Source organism: Hemibagrus wyckioides, linkage group LG13 (assembly GCF_019097595.1).
Source record: "Hemibagrus wyckioides isolate EC202008001 linkage group LG13, SWU_Hwy_1.0, whole genome shotgun sequence".
Classification (NCBI taxonomy): domain Eukaryota; kingdom Metazoa; phylum Chordata; class Actinopteri; order Siluriformes; family Bagridae; genus Hemibagrus; species Hemibagrus wyckioides.
The window spans coordinates 22,504,141-22,526,972 of NC_080722.1; positions in this window are offsets into that span (position 1 = coordinate 22,504,141).

Consider the following 22,832-nt stretch of genomic DNA (forward strand, 5'->3'; position numbering starts at 1 on the left):
TTGGTGAATCATTCTAATGAGCTTTTCTAGAAACTGACTCATATTTAGACAATGAAGGGCACATAATCCAATATAACGTCCACATTACTTATGTAACTGACCACCAATCTCCAGATGAATGGCTTGAAGGGAACTGCCTGAAATTGGGGTCCAATTTCCCAGTAGTGGAGCTTCATTGTTAATTAAACGGTTAAAAAGAGTGGAATTAAATAGTACAGCGTCGATCCACTTCCATTTTGTTGTGCTTGTTCACTGCTTTCCACATTGATGAACTTTGTTTTTTAAAAGGACATACCTTGTGTACCTGTGGCCCTAGTTTGGTATACCAAAAGTCTCTGTTCTAGGACCACTGCTCTTGTGGACAGACTCTCTCTAAGACTCACTGCTACCTTGGGGCACAGTTATTTGCAAAACATTATTAGCTTCCACTCTTATGCTGATGACATACAGCTGTATGTTTCAGACACCACCTTAATAAATTTAGTGTGAGGAATGTGTAAAGGCCATTAGACTCTGAGTGCTGAGTTACTTCCTGTTACTGAATGTGCTTTTATTAGTGCCACAGGGAGTTTGAAGTATGCTTTCTGATTATGGAATTACTCTGAAGGGACCTTGGTGTGGTTATTGACGCCAGTCTCTCAGCTAATGAAAATATTAATAGGATAGCCTTTTTCTCTGACAAGCTAAGAAATATAATACAAACACTGTAAAGCAAGCAAACAAATTGAAAATCAGATATGTGTAAAAAGAAGCTCCAGTTAGTCCCAAATGCAGCAGGCAGATTTCTTTCTAGAACCAGTAAATTTTCATTACATTCTCTGCTCCATTGACTGCCAGTACAAAATATTATCATATTAGCAATCTTTTGGTCACAGTGGGGCAGCAGTGGCTTGAATGGGGCAGTGGGGGCCTGGTGGTCAAGGTTCTGGGTTGCTGATCAGATGGTTGGGGGTTGAGTTGCCACTGGTGGGCCCTTAAGCAAGGCCCTTAACCCTGTCTGCTTTAGGGTTGTCATATCATTGCTGACTGTGTGATCTGACACACAACTTTCTAAAAAGTGGGGAATTTTACTGTAATGTAATATATATGTAACAAATAAATTCTTCTTCTTCTTCTTCTTCTTCTTCTTCTTCTTCTATGATCCACCATGCCTGCTAAATTAAAAAATTACAGGTAAAAAATAGCCTCTTGGTTAATGTTAGGGATTGATTGTGGGCATGGCTGGTGGAATAAGCACAGCTGATTCCTCCCCCATGCTGGCAGTACATCTTTCCCTTTGGGGTAGCTTTTTAAACAGTGTATGCAACTGTATGCAAGTTGTTTTTAAGCACCTGGGTCTGTAAGCATTCCCGTTTCTAGATGTCTGGCTGCTGTCTGGCTAGGGCAGGTGATGAGCCAGACAGAGCTCACATATAGAATCTTTCTTTTTGGCCTTGTTGCTCTTACGATTCCTTCGTCTTGTTGCCTTAATGAGCATTTCCTTGTCTCTGTCAGCAAAGACTTGTTCAGTTAGTGATCATTTTCTGTATACATACATGACCTCAGATGTGCCGATTGAGGTCAGTGCCAATTTATGCGTTGCATGATGAGTGGTATGGAAAGTGCAGCACAAACATTTGACATACACCATGTAACAGTGTTTATAATTTTGACAGTGTCTTTCAATTGATGGATGTGGTTTTGAACCAGTAGTAGTTTGCAAGCAATCAAAAGATCCTGTAAAGAAATGTCTATTAAGCTAGTGTGTATTTTGAATGAATTTAGATGCAAGCAGATCTACACTGTCTACTCCAGATTTATTGGCACACTTCAAGTGAACATGTTTGATGTATAAAATAAACATTACACAAAATTATGAATAGATTATGCAGAATTTTCCTCTCAAGCAAGAGTCATTCTTTCTAGCTGGGAAGATCATGGCTATCCTCTTTCCCAAGCTTGTCTTGTTGGACTGTTGGATTTAGAATTCCAGAGTATAATCCTTTATTTCTGGCTAATAATAATAGTAATAATCTTATAATAATATTCACTGACAGAGTGGATTAATATAACATAGTTTTACAACTGCAACTCAAGGCAGGACAGTGAGCCGTTTGATTTGCCAGGCTTTGATAAAGATTGAGAGATGATAGACATGGTCTGTGCCCTAATTATTTGGTAGTGATGCAATTTAAAGCCTTGCACAAGCTACAACATAATGCTGATAGTGTTGTACAAAGTATGGCTTAAAGGCTATGGATATTCATTACCTTCCTCTGATGCTATATTACCATAGCAGACAAGATTGTAAAAAAGTTCCTTCACAGTGTTGCAATGGCAGGAAGTTCCTTTACGTTTTGGGAAAACAAAAATACAACAGCACAAAACCGAAATTTGGAGCTCTGACAGTCTCAGACATACTTATAGTGGTTTATACTTATAGTCACAATCTTTAGACATACCATGGGCAAGCTTGATGGTAGTCCATTATCAAAGGAGTTTAAAAAGATCAGAAGGTAATACAGCACTGCAGTGGTAGTGAACAAGCTACAAGACTGCTGGTAAGACATGGCACATCCTCAGACCAAAACAACATTTGTTTAATCCATTACATAGTACATCATCCCAACCTAATATCTGGCCAATTCCACAATATACTATTTAAGTATATATGCTCTTATGCATGTTCACCTATTACCTTGTAAAAAGGCATGTATTTTGGCTGCAATGTAGATGCTGAATCCCTAGGCTTGGGAGCATTGTATCTTTTTTAAACACTAGTTGCCTTATTAGAGACAATGGTTGATGCCTTATGCATTAATTACATAGTAGCAAAAATTGCATATCAAATATAGTAACACATTTGCTCCTGGCCCTTAAGGAAATGCTCACAACAGAAAATGTAATATACAGAGAGATTCTATAGACTATGGGACACTATGGGAGACATAATGCGCTGTAAATTTCAGGGCCTGTTAACACAGATGAAAACACAGGTTTGGCTCAGATTTTGGCTCAGAACCATTGATGGAGGCTGGTAAAATCATTCTTTGCTCGCTGATACAAGGACCTGAACATTCACTGAGATGTTTTGCGTGCAGGGTATTGCTTTACCATCAAACCAGAGCAAACACAGAAGTCTGCCCCACAGAGGGACAAGACCCCAGCCATTTGGTTATACTGACTGAGAACATGGATGGTGTAAAGCACAGGCAGTTCCTCCCCCATACTGACAGTACAGGTGTAGAATCTTTCCCTTTGGGTTAGTTTTTAAACAAAGTGTGTGCAAGTTGCCTTAGAACCCCTAGAATGGCAAGGTAAGTACTCCCCTTTCTGGATGACTGGCTGCTGTCTGGATAGGGCAGGTGATGAGCCAGCAGAACTCACATGTAAAAGCAGAACGTCTGGAAGGAGACTATGCAGTAGGAGTTTGTCTCACTTGCCAAATGAGCCTTTATAATCGAAGAGAGAGCTGTGTCAATTATGTAGTGTGCCGCCAGAAAATTTTGAGTGGCCACACACCTTATACAGACTTTCTGGCAATGATGTTGGCAGCAGAAGCCCAGTAGTAAAACTGGGAATGCTGACCAACAGCATTCTCTGTTGTTGCCTGTTGCTGCCATCACTGAAAAGCCATGATGCATTCTACTTAGCAGATTGGACCTTCTGTCCTATGGACCAGATGACCACACTTGAGCCCTTGTGAGCCCTTGCCACCATACTGGCATTGTAAAAAAAATAAGATACATGCTTGTGTGAGTGAATGCTTCATCTATGTACTGGTTGTATGCAGACATGTGGAAAATTTTCCACTGTGATGTGAAATGGATTACTGACCCCTTATTTTGCACTGTAAAAATGTTTGAAGCTTTTGATAGAAGTTGGCTAGAAGTGACTATGCAAATGACTAAAAGTACATTTGTCTGCAATGACTTTAGAAAAGTGACAGATTGACAGTGTGCTGATGAGCATGCATGAACTGGTCAAAGCCAGTTCTTAAAGATGGGGTACGTATTTATCCTTTCTTCAGAAAACTACCATCCAACAGTGGGACTTAGACCTGATGCTAAGCAATATGTGCGACTTGGCATATGAACCTCTTAGCCAGCCACAAGTCCAATCTAAATACTACAGTAGTTCCAAAGGAAACCTCCCTGGCGGTCTTACACTCAATTATAGAACCATGGCTACATGCATAACCTTCTTGTTTTATAAGTATAACATGATTCCTCAGGTTTCACAGTTGAAGCATTTGTACATTACATATAATCTTGTTTGTCTGATATGGATCTTTTACTGTACTCATGAGAAGTGTAAACCTCATAAATCTGTTGTCAGCACTGATGGACTAGATACGGAACAGACCAACATTCAAAAAGGGGTTGCTTCCACTTTATTCTGGTTCTTCATGAAGCATACACTATATACAGGGAAAAGACAAGGACAGGTCTGTTTTGCAGGGGTACTTAGAAGATGTATTTGAATAGCAATTATGCCAAATAGACAAAGCAGTTTTCCCTGGTTTTTATCTGGAAAATACAAATTACAAATTCATCTGGTGCTCTCACAATCTGCTCGCCTTACCTGTAATCCAAGGAGGAGTTTTTGATCCCCAGTCAAATTACTATTATTATTATTTATATTATTATTCATTTTTAACACATTGATGAGGACTTGGACTAGAATGTCTAAAACGTTTGCCCAGGGCATTTATCTAAACTAAAAGACAGTGTGGATTTTGGCCTCTCACCAACTTCCTTTGCAATTGGGGTTCCTTTTTGCTGGCTCTGACTAAATGGCCATTTTGGTTGATTTTGTCATGAACATCCAAAGGCCATGAAACCTCTGCTAACTACTTATCCTGTGCCAAAATCTCTGTATGTCACTCACACAATTTTCATCAGGGTTTGGACCTCACCTCATTCTCTCTGACTGGTTCTTGTCAGGATCTGGATGAGAGAGTGTTGCAGAAATATGTGGTGGATTACAACAGCCAGCTACATCACGGGAGTGGTAAATAGAGCAAAGTGGAAAACATGCCGCTAACATAGCTAGAGAGACATAGTAAAACTCGGTGCCAAGACAAGCATTGATATATTAACAAAACTATTAGTGTCAGGTTAAGTTTGAGAATCAACACATTTTGGATTTTTTTTTTATTTTTCTTTGCAGGGGCCTGGTTCCACTTGATTTTTTTGTCTGCCTGCAGTGAATAGCTTTGACCCAGCTCTGCATGCTATCAGCTATAGGGATGAAAAGTGGATCATCCATCATCAGTATTTAGACATTTGGCCTCCATAACAAAAGCAATAATGTGCTCTCACCAGCCTTGTGGCACACCATTTCTCCAGAGAGATGTTGCTCAAATCCACACAAAACAACCACAATTATCAACCAGTTTAAGACACTACCCTCTTCTCCCCAAACCACATTTCCATGTTTTCACTCACTGCAGCAAAAGCTGCAGTAATTCACTGCAATTTTTCTGTCATAATCAGTTTTAGACATTAATGACAAAGATGAACAACACTTTTCTTAAAGTAAAGCTTGAATCCCATCAGGAAGGCGTTCTGTTGACATGAACATGATGTATGCATTGCAGATGGCCATTTGTCTTTGTTCTGCTTTTCTTTTTCTTTTTTTCTTTTTTAAAAAGCAGTTGAACAAAAAAAAATATTACAGATGTGGATTTTAACTTGGAATATCCGTTGCTTCTCATAAAACTCTTAATTCCTAATCCTTTATTACATGTACTATATATATATCTCCAAGGACTCATCAGTTTTGTAAGGCATAAAAAGAAAATGGATCATGCTGTTATAGGAAAATAATACACACCATGCGTAGCCAGATGTGAAGCAGATTATTTTCCAATAATCCAAAAGTCCCAATAATCCCAAAGTATTTCATTCTGCTCAGGTTTTAATAGATTAGATTAGATTAGATTAGATTAGATTAGATTAGATTAGATTAGATTAGATTCAACTTTATTGTTACTGCACATGTGGGTACAAGGCATCAAAATACAGTTAGCATCTAACCAGAAGTGCATTTCGCAGTGCAAATAATTAGCATATATAATAAGTATATAACAATAAATAATTTGCATATATAAACAATATACAAAAATATATAAATAATTTGCATATATAACAGTATATAAACAGTATACAGTATATTAAGGAACAACATGCCATGCTTTTCAACTGTGTTAAGTTGTTGTGGAACACTTACAATACAAGTTAGTTCTTCTTATAGCTTATGTTATAATAGCTATAAATTTTCCCCTCATCAACTTATTTGCCAATTTCTTGAAGTCAGCAAAACAAAACAAAACAAAAAAAACAGTTTATCATATTACAGAATAATCAGGAAGCATAAAGCCTGAAAATGCTGCCCTGCTGTAAAGAGTTGACACTGGAGACTCCTTCCATAAAATGTTAAATGTTCTCATACAGAAAACGTCTGTTTAGCATTAGCCTTAGATTATGCAGCTCATCCAAATCACTGTGAACAAGTTATTGCTACAAAAATGATAACGAGCACATTATCAACAAGTCCATTTACAGTACTTTTAGATCAAACATTACCAAACGAACAAGAGTTACTTAGAATACTACAGATCTACAGATGTGGGCTTGTATTTACGTATGACACAACTGCATCTCAAAGGCCATCTGGTCTTGCTTCCTCTTCTTTTCAGCAGCCAAACCAGTTACTGGCTGCTTGTCTGTTTATCTGTGCTTTCACTAAAAGGGAGCGTGACGGCTCATAGGCCAGTGCACTTCTACCTCACTGTTATCAATCACTTCAAGGGGTTCTCGAACAGGAAAACCATTTTCCCATCATCGTTTCCCATCATCAGCTAGACCGTTAAACTCCACGTTAATGCACCAAATGGCCTCACAACATGCACTCCTTCTTACTCTGCCTTTTCATTTCACTGACTATAAATCAGACTATTCTAAGTAGCTTAAGGGCAGTCAGTGATTTTTCCCTTCTCCCTGATCTCTAACCTACAAATAATCTGAAATTCTTTACTCAAATGTGGCATTTTAACACTTTCTAACAACAAAACAGGGCAATTGCAGTCTTTTGGGGGTATTTCCTATGAGTTCATTGTTAAAAAGAGACTGTTGTAAGCTTTGCTTTAAATCTTGATCTTTGTGTTATGGCACTTTTAGAAACAGCAAACCGCACTTGGCACTGGGGTATTTCGAGGTTTCTCTAGGCTCAATCAAACATGTATGGAAAAACTCAGCTGTAGATGGTAAACGGAAAGATCAACAAAGTCCTCTTCTTCCATCTCAGAATAAACATGAAATTCAGGAAACTTTGTGGCTAGTAAGAATAGGAGTGTTTTAATAACTTCAACTTACACTTTTATTTTTTTCTAATTTCTAAACCATGTGATATAGCTGTTATAGACCATGCACTTCCATTAGTTTAAATAACTCTCTCTCTGTCTCTTTCTGTCTCATAGTTACCTCCACCCTGAAAGAACTGCCTTTTCTACACCTTGAATAATTCACAGGTTGAATGTAGAAATTTGTGATTATTTATTTATTAATTTTTATAAGTTTTTTACAGCAATATATAAATCTCTGTGGTGGTGGTGGTGGGGATGGTGAGGGAGCAGGTCATATTTTGTGTTGTCCTAATGATCAAGGGATCAGTGATGTATAATTAAGCTGAACCTGTGTTGTATTTTTGATTATGCCCTTTGCGTGCAGACTTACTGACCTGCTGAGAACAGGTTGCAATAAATATATTCATATCAATTCCTCCACTACATTCATAAGACACACTGATATACCTGGCCATTTATCCATGCACCAGTGTTAGTAAAAAGAACATCCTTGCAGCCACAAAAAACCCATGATATGATGAATATTATAGATATTTAACTGGAATCTGCCAAAATGTTTGGATTTAAAAGCAACATATTGTGTCATAAAATTTCTACAAAATAGGACATATTGGTTAACTGATTTCTTTTTTTGGCAGACATTTCTGGATTTTGCAGAAATGAATGCAAATGAATACAAACTTTGCTATATTTTGAAATTTTTCAAAAGCACCACAGATGTTCTGCAGATGGGCCAAGATGCATTCAATCACATGAGTACAGCGATCAAATTTTCTTCACTGTTAGAAGTTAAAAGAAGAATCCTGAATCACATAATATGTACACTTAACAATTAACAAAAACATTATTAGAAATATAAAACATCAGTATATTTACACATAGTACCGTATATTTATATGTATATGACTCACACTGCCCTTTTATTACTGAACAACATGTCAGTCAGCAGAGTGCCAGCAATCTGTTGTTTTGAATAAAATTAAAAAAAGTTAACAGAAAGGAATTGCGTTTTGTAGAAAATATGAGCACATGTGCTGTATTCTTTAATGCTGTCTTTGTCATTAGACTGAAATATCTACCTAACTGACTTTATTCATTTCGAATCTTTCATCTCATACTCTTGAATCTTTTACACAGACTACAAGACTTCAAGTCTCCAGCTCTGGCAAACTCCCATAATGTAGACTTAAATATCTCAAAAAGTAAAATAAATTGTGCAAGTTGGAGGATGAATTTTCAAGACTTGCATTTCTAGCCATTTCAGTACCCAATTGCCAAAGCCAGAAGGCCTCAATTGAGCATCTGCAGGCAAGCCAAGGCTTTTTTATTTTTTTATTTTTTATTAGTTTTGTTGAGTTTCGTTTTTAACTGCATCTCTCATACGACCTACAAAGATCAACCCTGAAATATTTACCAGGGGAGTGAAATATGATTCACTGTAGCATGATAATGCTTTTCACTCCCTGGGGGAAGCCTGATGGTATGGAGCTGGAAAACAGCGTGGAGCCGCAAATTGGAATTAAGTGGCATGACGCAATTACATTAACGAAAAAAAACTGAGCGACAATTAAACGTAACAAATCTTGTAGTCTTGTCAGACTTATAGTGGTTACTACTCTCTGCTGTTCATGAACTACTATACAATAAAAAAGATTATATTAACTGATATATGGGTAAATAAATTATGCATTTTATATAGAAATGTCTTTCCTGAATAAGTTTAAACACACTTTATTTCCCTGATGCAAGAGCAATAGTACAGCTTCCTAAAATATTCCCAAATAGCACATTTAACATCAGTACTAAATGCTATATTAAAAGGATTTTTAAATAATTGCACACACACACACACACACGCACAAAAGCACTTTGAATCCAAGGCATGGTAAAGCAATATTCCAGCTGTGATCTAGCTTCTTGGTATACTCATGTATTTTTTTGGGTAAAAATCCGATCTGCAGCAGGGTGACCAGCTTTCCACAGTTCATATATTTGATTATTAGCATCTGGGGATTTTCCAGACATTGGTGTCTGATTCCCAAAGTCAGATTCAGTAATTAAATTGTCTGAGGATGAAATACATTCCTGGGTTTAATTTCCATGAAGATATTTTTTTTGTTTGTTTTTCTTCTCTCCTCGAATACGTTTCATGTGATGAGTGTTTTTACATTTAAAGTGAAGTGGAGTGCCTTTTAATTGTTTAAACAGTGCTGGTTTAATGGTATTTGTGCCTGTGCATTCATTTAAGCTGATTGATTCTAGTCTATAAAAGTTTCACAACTGGAACCTGGTCTGGTAAAATAGGGACAGATAATATTATAATATTTTCCCCAAAGTTCCATTTTAGCACAAGGCTTTTGTTTTTAAATCAGTTTGTGGTTGAGTAAGCTTGTGGCTAAGGATATTTCCTACACATCTATGTACAGCATGCACATCTAGCCCCTGTGTTAATGCATCCAGTAGGTCCCTCAGGGCCCCATATCCTGATGAATTGCTCAGAGCATTCATGAGCCAAGTGACGAATGACACGTTTATATTGTGGCTAGAGCACAACTCTGCAGCAGGAGCAAAATGATCCGAAACTCTGACTACCGGCAGTTGAAAAGACAATATTATTGTAACACCACACCACACAGGTTTGATTCAGTGTAGGATAGACACAATGACACAAATAGGGATGAAAAATCTGAATCTTTAGTTCTGAGACACTTTTAAATTGTAAATACTGTATATTTAAGACAAACTTAAAATTAATATATTATATATTAATATATAAATTAATACTTTGCTAATTTGAAGTCATTTAAGCATTGTGCCTTTAATACTCAGGTGTGTTGGGAAACTATATAGGCCAGTGGCTTTAGGATGTGGGAATAGAAAGCTGTATGTATTGTCTTCCCACATTCCCCCATTGACAGGAGGATGTATGTGCATAAAAACATCATGGCAGTAGAAATGCAATGGTTATTTTCAATTCAATTCAATTCAATTCAATTCAATTTATTTGTATAGTGCCTTTTACAATGGACATTGTCTCAAAGCAGCTTTACAAAAGTAGAGAAACAGAGAAAGGAGAATTTTTTTTTTCTTAAATTAAATTATGAAACTATTTTATCCCTATTTTGTCCCTAATGAGAAGCCTGCGGCGACGGTGGCAAGGAAAAACTCCCTGTGAGGATATGAGGAAAAAACCTTGAGAGGAACCAGGCTCAGAAGGGAACCCATCCTCCTTTGGGTGACACTGGTGAGTAAATAATGTAAATGTAACTAATTAATGTCCTTTCTACAACAGCAATCAATGGTATTTGTTGCTAACCATCATAAATCATAAATAAATAACAATTCCTCATTCTAATAAAAACATATGACAAAATGGACTGAAATTTCATGTCCTGACACTGGGTCACATGGAGGTTTGAGTCTATTCCAGTAGACTTGGGGCACAAGGCAGGAGACACCTTAGACAGGAAGCCAACTCATCAAAGGAGACAATAAAAAAAGCCCCAAAGTATGGGGAGAACATGCAAACACAGGTGGGAATTACACCCTTAACCCTGGAGGTACAAGGTTGACACAATGCATTCAGCCAATTATATGAGGGTTTCACATAATCAAGTCACTGGCATAGAAACAGTTGGGGAGCATCGCCTTGATTCAGGTTCCACTATGCTTTAAACTAAGGCCTGTAATTAAAAGCTGTTATACGGAATTCAATATTTGGAATATTAGAGTTCATAATATCAGGCTTAGCTTTTATACAGCTGGCAAAACACAGGATTATTACAGAAACTGAAACAATTACTGGCAGCAAATAATGGCATCAGGTTTTATGATGTGTTTTAGGCAAGCATATATTTTATCTTTAGTTAATTATATAGCTTTGACTCATAGAAACCACATTCTTCAAAGTTAAGGCTTTTCTAAATGACTTGAAGAAATGTTTTTTTTTTTTTTTTAATCAGGGTTAATCAGGTTAACGGTGTTCTGGTTCTGTAAAAGTGAAAAAAAAAAAGAATTTTGCCAATCAAGAATATAATTACTCCAGCATTCTGACCAAGATGAAATATAATAAACAAGGGTAGTCATTTAACATTCAGCAAGTTTTGCTCTGTATGCAAAAAAAATAAAAAAAATAAAATAAAATAATAATAATAATAATAATAATATAAAGCTGATTTAAAGTCTTTTGTTTCTTAAAACAACTTCAATTCCAGCAGAAAAAACTGAAAAAACAAACAAAAAAACAATAGCAATATCTAGTTCAATGCATATGGATTGGTTTCAAACCTTTCAAGCCTCAAGGATTTTTACTTTAACATAAACACTGTTTATGTTAAAAGCAATTTTTCAAATCAACTCCATCCATGGACTTTTTTCCAGAACACAGCACAGTCTACAGACAAAGCTGCCCTGTACTACATTTTCCAAAGCCTATCCTTTCTCAATCTCTGGACTTCTGATCACATTCCCCCATTCCCAGTCACATACATACAAAATGTTTTTCACTCACTAACACATTCCCAAGCCATGTTTATATATTGCTATTTTTTGATCACCAAATCTTGACTGTGATCCTGAGGGATGTTTACAATTTTTCTGCTTCCCTTCCATTAAAAGTGAAACTAACTGCACTTGTATTTGTTTCCACCTCACACTTGTGACACACTTGTGTTCTATACATTAAATGATCAGATACATTACTGTGCAAATTTTGTTTGTAATGTTTATTGTATGACTTCTGCATTATTGAGTCAATAAAAACATAGATTCCAAAAATGACTTTTTAGACCACAATCATAATGAAGTCTATCTAATTTTATCTGCAAGAAAAGAAGCAGGTATGACAGTCAGAGTCTTCTGAAGAACGTCTTCCTCTACGTGCAAAACTGTGTGTGTTGTTCAGTGTGATGGACTGGTATTCCATCTATAATTTCTGGCTTTAATATTAATGGTAGGTTTATATCAATGGGCTTTTTCTGATACATTATCATTTCTACTGTAACAGCTAATTCACAGGGATTTATAGTGTGGACATTACACATAATCTAAGACCTATAGAGTGTTATCTACCAAACAAAGACTTTTATGTAACATTTTTGGTAGGAATCTCCAGTGTCATCTTTGTAACAGTCAGTAAATTTTCATCTTCAGGACACCGGTCATGTTTCTTGGTATGTCTGTATGTCTTTGTCTTTACCTGGAAGAATAAAAGAAAGGCTGGTAATTTATAGCTGCTATAAAATAAATGATAACAGAAACTCACTTGGTTCATGGAGGATCTGTGCTGCTGTTTTACAAAAATATTCCACATAATCACACTACCTCAGCATGGATTGGGTTCATATAACAGACATTGGGTATTCTGTATATATAACAGTACACCTCTGATGGCAGCTTGGCTGCAGGGTAAATCAAAAATTTCTATTAATGTGCTCATTTTAATGCGTTATCCCCTTGGACATGGGCATTGCTAGGCCATTTTTAGGGGGCTTTAGCCCCCCTAACCTTTCTACTCAGCCCCCCTAAAATTGTGCGATTCTTCATAAACTGTACACAGATTTGTGATCTCGTCAGTCCCCTTTAAATTTCATATGAACATGGCGGCAGACTTCGGCTCCTCCACGTCTTTCAGCGCGTTCTTCAATCCACAGACCGTGGTGTTTTAGAACGAGGATCAGAGGACAAGTGTGTGTGTGTGTTTGTGTGTTATCAGGAAGACTCGTATTTGGCTTGCTCAGTACTCAAATGCAATACAGTGGAATGCTGCAATAAGTTTACCATCCTACCCTGTTAGTCAAAGGTTTATTTTATTTTATTTTATTTTATTTTATTTTATTTTATTTTATTTTATTTTATTTTATTTATTTATTTATTTATTTATTTATTTATTTATTTATTTATTTATTTATTTATTTATTTTTTATTTTCAATATTATACCCTCATTGGGGGCTGAGCCCCCCCTTAAATGAAAATCCTAAAATCGTCCCTGCCCTTGGATAATTTTGTCAAAAATGCAACAGTTTTAAAGTCCTGTATGTTCTTATTGAGAGAAAGTAGAATAGTCAACACATAGTACAGAGGAGTCTCATCATTTTCTAGCATCCTTGTGGTATGCACATGAGAATTAAAAAATAGCCAATTGCTGTAATAATTTAGTGAGCTAAAACACTGTACAGGAAGATGGAAGAATGGATTTCAGTAAATATCAGCAGATTCAGAAAGCAAATGTGACACAAGATCCAAATCATACCTAAAACTCCACCACAAACTACATCAGTAACTGCAAGCTGAAGTTTTTGGAGTGGCCCTCACAGTCCCCTGACTTCAACATAATTGAAAATAATGTTTGTAGAAAGATTGTAAACATTCTGTGCCTGCAAGATAGAGTAAAAATATGACAGGGGAAATGATTAATAATCTCACTTTCCGGTGGGTTACCTTTTGAGTCCGGTTCCTCTCAAGGATGGTTCATCACATTTTCAGGGAGCTTTTTCTCATCACTATCGCAACTGCCTCATGCCTGAAAATGAATTTTTATATACGTATTTCTATAAAGCTTTTTTGTGACCATTGTTAAAGTTCTATGCAAATCAACTGAATTGAATATGCAAAGAAGAGTGGGTGAAAATGTAACTATATAAGAATATAAGCATTTGCAAGCTGTAATATCTGCTAAAGGGTGTGTTACTAAGTCTCAGTATCTTTGCTATTTGCAAAATAGTTTGCTTGCAGAGGTTGTTTTTATATTATCATGTGTTATGAGTTAATTATTATATTTATTATTACTGTTCATTACCATTTGAATAATTTCTGTCCTAAACAAAGTCAAAACACAGACACACCTGTGTTATTTTGTACCTTGGTGTTCTTTCTGAGGCAGGATGTGGATATGATAACCTAGTTCTTCTTTTGTGGAGGATTAATGCCTCACATCCATGCAGAGATGCAGATCAGGGGATAAAACACACCAATTCCAGCTCTGAGTATCAACTGATGAACCAAATGCATGATCAGCATTCCTTTATTACGATTAAATTCTATTCAGTTTTATTTGCCTAGCTTTTGTCACAAAGCAGATTTACAGAAATAAATATAATATTTATACAATTTCCTTAACCTGTGCAGTGTAGCCCAGGTTGAAAGAAATTTACACAATGTAATACTGAAACATGCCCAACAGTTCCAACACTTCCACCCACTGGTCCTATAAAAACCAGAACGAAAACCTTAATACGGGGGTGACAAACAAGTGAGGAAAATGTGGAAGCATTTACCTGTCTTAGGTTCACAACATCCTGCAGCATGAAGTGGATCCTAGACATGGTTTCCTCTGCTTCATGATTTGCTCCATCTGGTGGAAGTACAAGACATTCGTCGCTACGTAAACAGATACAGACATTGTTTACATATTGGATACGCTGTCATTGCACACATCACACAAGCTATACTATAGAGAACAGATGATCTAATGATGATATACACAGGGAGAACATTCAACTTTTAATGTTGACAACATTATAAATGTTTGTGTATTATGTTATAATTTTTAATATAAAGAATAAATATCAATATAAAATGATTTTATTTTTCAAGAAGCCATTTTTGGACATATAAATACAGATATATCCTATATCAAAAGAATCATCTGACTGTCAAGATTATATACCAAAAGTACCATCACATAAATTCAGACACCTTCATTAGGTAAACAGAGGAAACACCCTGTGGTCTCATGGGGGCATCTTTATCCTACTTCAACATTCCATATTAAAACATCTCCCCTGCCGTGGTTTCACTGCTAATGGACCTGGCGTACTCAGTAATTATCTTAGGACAAGGATTTCTCTTTTGTTTTTTATTTTGGCTAAAATCAAATGTACTGAGACACTTTGTAAACTGTACATTATGTACCTGTTATGACCTACTGTGATCTACTGTGTGGAATGCTGGGACACCGTATTTAATACCTCACCATAGCTACTGGTTTGAATTTGGAACATTGCATTAAATCTAAAACTATAAAAATTGGGATCAGAAAGCAGGTGAGCTAGCTGGATCGTAGTGACAGTGAATAGAAACTGAAATCAGATGTCCAGATGTGGAATGGCTGCTTGTGTTAGTTCAGTAGTTACAGTAGCAGAAGGGGAGAAGGGAATGAAGAATGAATGAGAAATGCACATTTATAGTAGTTTGCAGTTGTTTGGGGGTCACTGGGTGAATTTATGCTGAGTTTGATAACAATGTAAAAAGAATTACAAAGGTAAAAGATGAGACTGTCATGGGGGCTGTGAGCTGGCCAAATGTCTATTTTTGAAGGGAGGGCTCAGTGCAGTAAAGCTGAATAAAATTAAACAGTAATTATCAAAGAGGTCTTATGTAAAAGATTAATCAACTAAAGTGCAAATTAATTAATTCATTAATGATTTTAATTTAAATGTTTTATATTGTTATGATAGAGCTTCAATGAAGTAAGCAGCAGGTACCATTTCTGCACATATAGACACTAACTGGCACAAAGTGGCAAAAATAAACTAACATCTTTCCTCTATTTCTGTACCATGTATCCTGCACAGGGTTGCAGGTAATGTGGATCCTATCCCAGAGGACTTGGGGAACAAAAACGTGGAACACCTTGGATGGGGTGTAACCCTAACCCAACACATCTAGGTTTTCCAGCTATGTTTAATGTCTGTTGGGTCATTCCCAAGTTACAGTGCCTTAGCAGTCCCTTTTGAGGGCCCAAAAACACTATGTATAGGGAGTGATCCACATAAGTATATGGAAGTACTAAGATATTTTATTCTGTTATACAAATTATTTTTCAGACCAACTCCTACAATGCTCAATATCAATACTGATAATATGACTGTTACAATACATTCAGTCATCAGATCAAAATAAAACTCTAAATGGGGCTGATTAGCTTTTGGCCAACACACCCTTCTGTTTGTCAAACACAGATTTCAACAGTGGGTCTTTTGTTTGCTCTGAGAATAGAGCGCTGTATGGGGTCTCCACAGGAAGCTGACCACAGACAGAAGGGAAGCCGTAAAGTGGCATTCCTGTTCTCCTATGAATATTTTATTAGCCAGGCAAATAGGTTTGCAGGGTCAGAACAACAACCTACCCTGCCACGAGGCACATAACTACACAATAATACAAGCCAGTATACAGTCAATGTGTCTAACAAGCTTGTCCCTTTGCGGAAAATGTGCTGGAAGCTGCAGAAATATTGAAAAACATGATAGACTACATACGTTCATATACAGATTGACTTGAAATATGCTTGTAGTTACAGACACTAGGTATAATTTAGTGGCTGTTAAAGTGAGTTTCAATTTAAGCATATCAGAATTTTATTTCCCTCCTGCACTTTTCAGATATCCTCAGACATTTTGAGATTTAGAAAAAAAAAGTTACATGTAAGTATTTACCCTCTCTATGTTGAGAACACATGACGACAGAGTTGAATGTGTCTCTGGTGATTGTACCATTTTTCTTCTATTCCTCAATGCAAATTTTCTTCAAATCTGTCAAATTAGACAGAGAATGTTGGTATGCAGCAATTTTCTGGTCATTCTGCAGATTTTCAGTTGGATTTAAATCCAGGCTTTGACTCAGCTTTTTCAAAATACAAACCTGTATTTATTTTTCAGGCAAGTAACTTTTGTCCTGTGCTTTGGCTCATTGTCCTGCTGGAACATATATTTCCACCTTAATTGCAGATGTCTGGCTGACTGGAACATGTTCTCCTTAACAATTTCCTTATATTTAGCTTGATCCATTTTGCCTGTACAGGCAACCAGCTTTCCAGTTCCTCATACTGAAAAACAACCCTAGAGCATGATGCTATCACAAGTGTGATTGATCTCAGTAATCCCAGTGTTACCTGGTTGTTGTACTGTGTTTGGTTTGTGCAAAACATTCTGCTTTGCCTTTAGGCCATATGGCTCTCATCTCAGACAACAAAATCTTTTTTGATTTTCTAACCTTTTTACTCCTGTCAGCACTGTCCAGTCTTCTTATTCTCCCCTGATCACTCCCATAAACAAGATGTTTCAGCCTGCAGACTCTCTGATCACAGGATGTTTTTTTCACACCATTCTGTGTAAACTTTAGAGACTGTTGTGTGTGAAAATCCAAGGAGATCCACACCTTCTGAAATACTAAAACCCAGTGGCGGGCCATGCATTTCACACCTAGGTCTTCACTGGTGTCCTCTCTGAATCATTCCACCTCTATACCATCATTATGACGCCACAGCAATAAATACTAATCAACCGTTAAATAGCAAAGTAAAAAAAGATATTAGGCTACAGTATTTCACGCCTCACAAGGAATAGTCAATTTTATTACAGTTACTTTTCTCAAAAAAGACATTCTTGATGACGTATGCAACAAACTGTGCAAATCTCCGGAGGATTATATTATATTATATTATATTATATTATATTATATTATATTATATTATATTATATTATATTATATTATATTATATTATATTATATTATATTATATTATATTATATTATATTATATTATTTATTTATTTATTTATTTATTTATTTTTATTTAGTTTGTGCAGTTCGCTGCCTCTGACTACTCCAATTATCAATCAAAGGATGGGACATTGCTGATGTAATCATATGCCTGCTAGATGGCCCCAGTGACGCGAACTCGAAATCTGATTGGTTAATGTAACAATTTCATTGCCACTTATTTTAAGCTAGGGGCGCCTGCACTATTGACTCTGAAGGCCTTAAGGCAGATTTCTTTCACCCTGGCAACACATGATGTCAGCCACTGGCTGAAATATGATTGGATAAATACTCTTATCATAAATATACACTACTGGAAGCAGCGCAACTGAGAGAAAAGCTATGAAATGTAGAGAATAGACTATTGGAAATAATTTAATACACATTCATGGAAATATATATTAAATATATTAAAATGCAAGTCAGTGATTCAGATCACTGCTGTTTAGGCCAGCAGAGAAGGCCTTGTTGGCCCTGATGGCCCATCACTGCTCAAACCAGCCCATCTGGTACCAACAACCATGCACAGTTAAAGGCAGAGACATAACACCTTTTCTCCATTCTCATATTTGATATCCTGTATCTGTTTATTTTTATGCATTGTGCTGCTGCCACCAAACAAAGGTCTGATTGAGTAACTGCAGAAATGAGCAGGTGTACAGTGAGCGTACTTTTTGACATTGCAGTAAAATAAAAGAGAATGTAAATAATCATGGTGTGTAAATATTTTCTAGGGATACTGTTGTTGTGACATTACGTTTGTGTGTTGGGGCAAATAGTTAAGCATGTGGTCACGGTGCCCTGCAGCCAGCATTGTCAACAAGCATAATGTCATGCAGAAACAAGCAACTTGAGCTAGCTAACCCAGACTCTAACTGCTCCTTGGCCCTGCTGACCAAAAGAAACAAACTTTTATGAATGTTATTTATCAACTGAATGCATAATAATAATTGCCATAAAGCAGTTTTTCATACATCTTAAGTTTACAGCTAGCTTTAGTGGTCCTAGTATAATTACTTATTTCTCAATTATTTTTCAATATTAATTAGGTGAAAGATAATAAGCATCCAGTGTCTAATGTCGTTTATTCAACTTTATTTCCTGGTGTCTCTCATCTAGTTTTGCTGAAACATAGAACTGTGTACATCAGCATAACAGTGGAAGCTAATACCATGTTTTTAAAGGGTTAGAATATATGGAGAAACAAGTAGTGGGCCTAAAACAGAACTTTATAGAGCACCACACTTTACCGTAGTCACCATTTACACACTGATAACGATTAGTTAAATAAAACCAGAAACAGCACAGGACTGTTTCCTTAACTCCAACATTTTCTAGCCTATCAAAGTAGAATAGTGTGATCAATGGTGTCAAAAGCAGCACTAAGGTCAAGCAACACCAGCAAGGAGACACAACCCTGATCAAAGGCCAGTAGTAGGTCATTTATCACTTTAACCAGTGCTGTCTCTGTGCTGTGAGGCCTAAATGATATTTAATGCTAACGTATATCATAAAATGTGGCCTAATGTTATGTTAGCTATGATTAAAGCACTAGATGACACATATTTTCTAGGTGTGTGCCTTTTAAGTCTGATGAAGATCCTACTCAGGACATTCACACATAGTCCACCCCATTGTATAAGGTCTGGCAATGGCCCTGTTTGGAGCCCCTCTTAAGCTCAGGTTACACCAGACCACAGTGGTGCCTCATTCAACATGCTGTCACATTACTAAAAGCAGCTTTTACTGCAAACAGTGTGAGCAGAGCAGAAATTTAAAATATAAATATGCATATTTTTTGTGACATGCTTGTTTTTTTAAAGCTTGAAACTCTACAATATTCATGCTATTGAATCTAAGCAGCACATGGGTGCCATTCCAGTCTATAGCCTACTACACCACTGCACACTGGGTTAAAATCCAAACTTTGTGAGAGTGAAACTGCCACAGAGCTAAGAAGTGAAAACCTCACTGGATTAACAAATGCTTTATGGGATCATTTGAAATGGTACGGAATGTTTCTAATATTTACAGACGTTTGCAAATTATACAGTATAGACTCAACCAGTGCAAAAAAGACAGAAATGATCCAATATGTTTCCATAATGTTTTTGATGTGCAGTTTTTAAATGAGCAAATATAAAGAGGTCATGTGCCATTTTCCCTCATTTATATAATATTATTATATACTTATAATATTGATTTGTTGATTTAAAGATACATTTTAATATTTAAATAATTATGTTGCCTTGTACGTACTGTGAATTTTGAAAACATTTCAAAATGGTACACAACTCTTCGTGCAACACAATAATAAGATTTCTCTTTTCCGTCTGGTTTGCATATGACCAAGATTTAAAAGTGATGTGTTGATAAAATAACAGTGAAAATCTAGATTAGACTGGAATCTCTTGATGGAAATTCACTTACATGCCTTTGTCTATCCTTTTGAGCTAGAGCTTCCGAAGCTAAGACCACCAGGTTGAGAAGCAGTAATCAGAGCCAACTGTGAGATGTTTGTGAGGATACCTTCCAGAAAGTTCTGGCCCCAGTTTCAGCTCGCTGTCTTGACTGTTTTACACTCGAATCCAAACCCATTTTTTAATAGAGTTGTCTTCCATGTTCATTTTTATTTTGATCTTTGTGGTTGCTCTTTTCAGTCTGTTTGCAAAGTAAATCTAGTTGCAACCTCTGCTCCGTTAATGTTCTTTTCTTTTCAGTATGCACAAAACATCAGTGGTGCTCTTCTCTGTGAGTTATCTATCATTTTATCCATGTGATGACATGTCTTTTATTTTTAATAGATTAAATAATACCATGATAAATAGTATTTGTGACAGATGAGGCCTTCAGACTATGGCCTCACTGGTGAGGATCATGCAGGGGATTTTCTCAGTAGCCTTTCAAAGCAGTAACTAACTGTTGCATGACTAAAACAGACCAAAACACTTCTGATCTGCTATGACTACATCAGTCAAGATACTCACAGCCAAGAGTTTTTGGAAACCATTTTGTTGCCCCATAGCAATGATCAAATGGTGAAGTGACTTTTACATACGAATTATTGATTTAGTCGTCCATTACAAACAATATAGAACTTGAGGTTCCTGAACTCGGCTCTGTGTGCACTTCTGGGATGTTTCTCCAGTTTGTTTAGAGCGCAAGGCTACTGGGACAGTAAGATCTCTGTTGCCTAGACAAAGCCAGTGTTTGCCTGCTGAGAAGTTGTCTTGGCAAGAGCAGGAATTTGTCCCCAATCACTATGTCATGCTGTCACTTTTTTTATCCTGTTATTAGAAAGAAAGCAACATGGTAACTGCACTTAATGGCATAGTCACAAAACCACAACATCTAGATGACCTTCCAGCACGCTGGTCAATGGCAATCATCTGACTTGTACAGGCCAAAAAGATTTGGATGGATGCCAGGAAATACTTTGGAAACAAAGAAGGAAATAAACAGCACATTCAGACAAATGCAGCAACCTTTGGTCATTTTAATATAGGACATTGTACAGGCTTTTGTTTTGCATTGTTTCACTCAACATTCTAGCTATTGAATATAGAAAGCTGCAGTCAATTTTTCAAGCTGTTTTGCCAGCTATTAAACCTCATCTTGTGTGCTCTCAGATGTTTTGCATGACCTCTACAACACCCCATGTCGTAATGTTTTCCCTGTACATTTTCAGCCACTGAATGTTTGGAGACGATTGGATGACATATCAAGATTACAGACTACAGGTGCCGTGATGCTGATGAGAATAAATTAGCAAAGCAAAGCTGCTCAGCTTCGTTTTTTTACAGTGACATTGTGCAGTGTTGTGTTATGACCGTGGCTCTCCCAGAGGTGTTCTTTTTGCAAATGTTAGGTTTCTTAATGATCTACTGTGTCATGAGTTTCAGGGAATGATATGCAATTATACACATTTAGACAACAAATTCAGAAGAAACAGAAGGTGAGCTAATGGAGACGTTTTGCTTGTTTGCCTAAATATGATGTCATTTTGTGTCGATAATTTGAGATCATTTTTTACAATTAATTTGAGTGCATAGAATCAAAGTTAAGTTGTTTACAAAGTGAAATTAAGAACGTTCATAACCCAAGAGTGTCTGCGATTGTCCTAGCAAGGCATGTACATTCGTCCTTGAGTTACTTAAGGTACTATAATGACCACTAACAACCATTTAGTGGAAACTGGCATTTAAACATTAGAATGCCTTACCTTTGACTTAAGAAAAAGCAAAGAATAATCATGATTTGTGCTATTTTATGGATTTCTACAAGTAGGCACTGGCCCATAACTTGTTAATATCAAGTTACTGGCTTTGACAAGTACTCTTTGTTTTTGTTTACATTAGCTGCCAATAACCTTATATCTGAATGTCAAACAAGTGGCAAAACTGATATTTGTGTCGCACATCTAAGTGAGCTATGAATTGCACTACCTTAACAAAAATCACACAGCATGTCAGAATCATAAGAAAATTTTTGTTACCAAGCCACCAAAGCTGAGCTTTCCAGAATGGGGGAAGCGTGTAATTGAGAAAACAAAGTGCATCTTGGAGGAGTTTGTTTTTGGGGAAACAGCAGGGGTGTGTGTGTGGGTTGGGAGGATTGCCAGGGTGGAGGCCTGCAGTTATCCACCCAAGCTGAAAAGCTTTACTTTTCAACACTGTTCCCCGATAACCCAGACCCACCACAGTGCCTGCCCACACTCACTGGTCTATAGGAGCCAAATGACACTTATGTTATGCATTACAAAGATACTGGACATACATATATTCACAAAGTTTGCGAAACAACTATTTAAAACTGCTCAATATAACTGTTGTGTCAGTAAATAGTCTTAAAACGCTGGCAGACCACCCCCTATTTTAGGCGTGGAAAACATTTTGAACAGATAGTCTTAACATAAATGAAAGTAAATAACACTTAATATCTCTTGC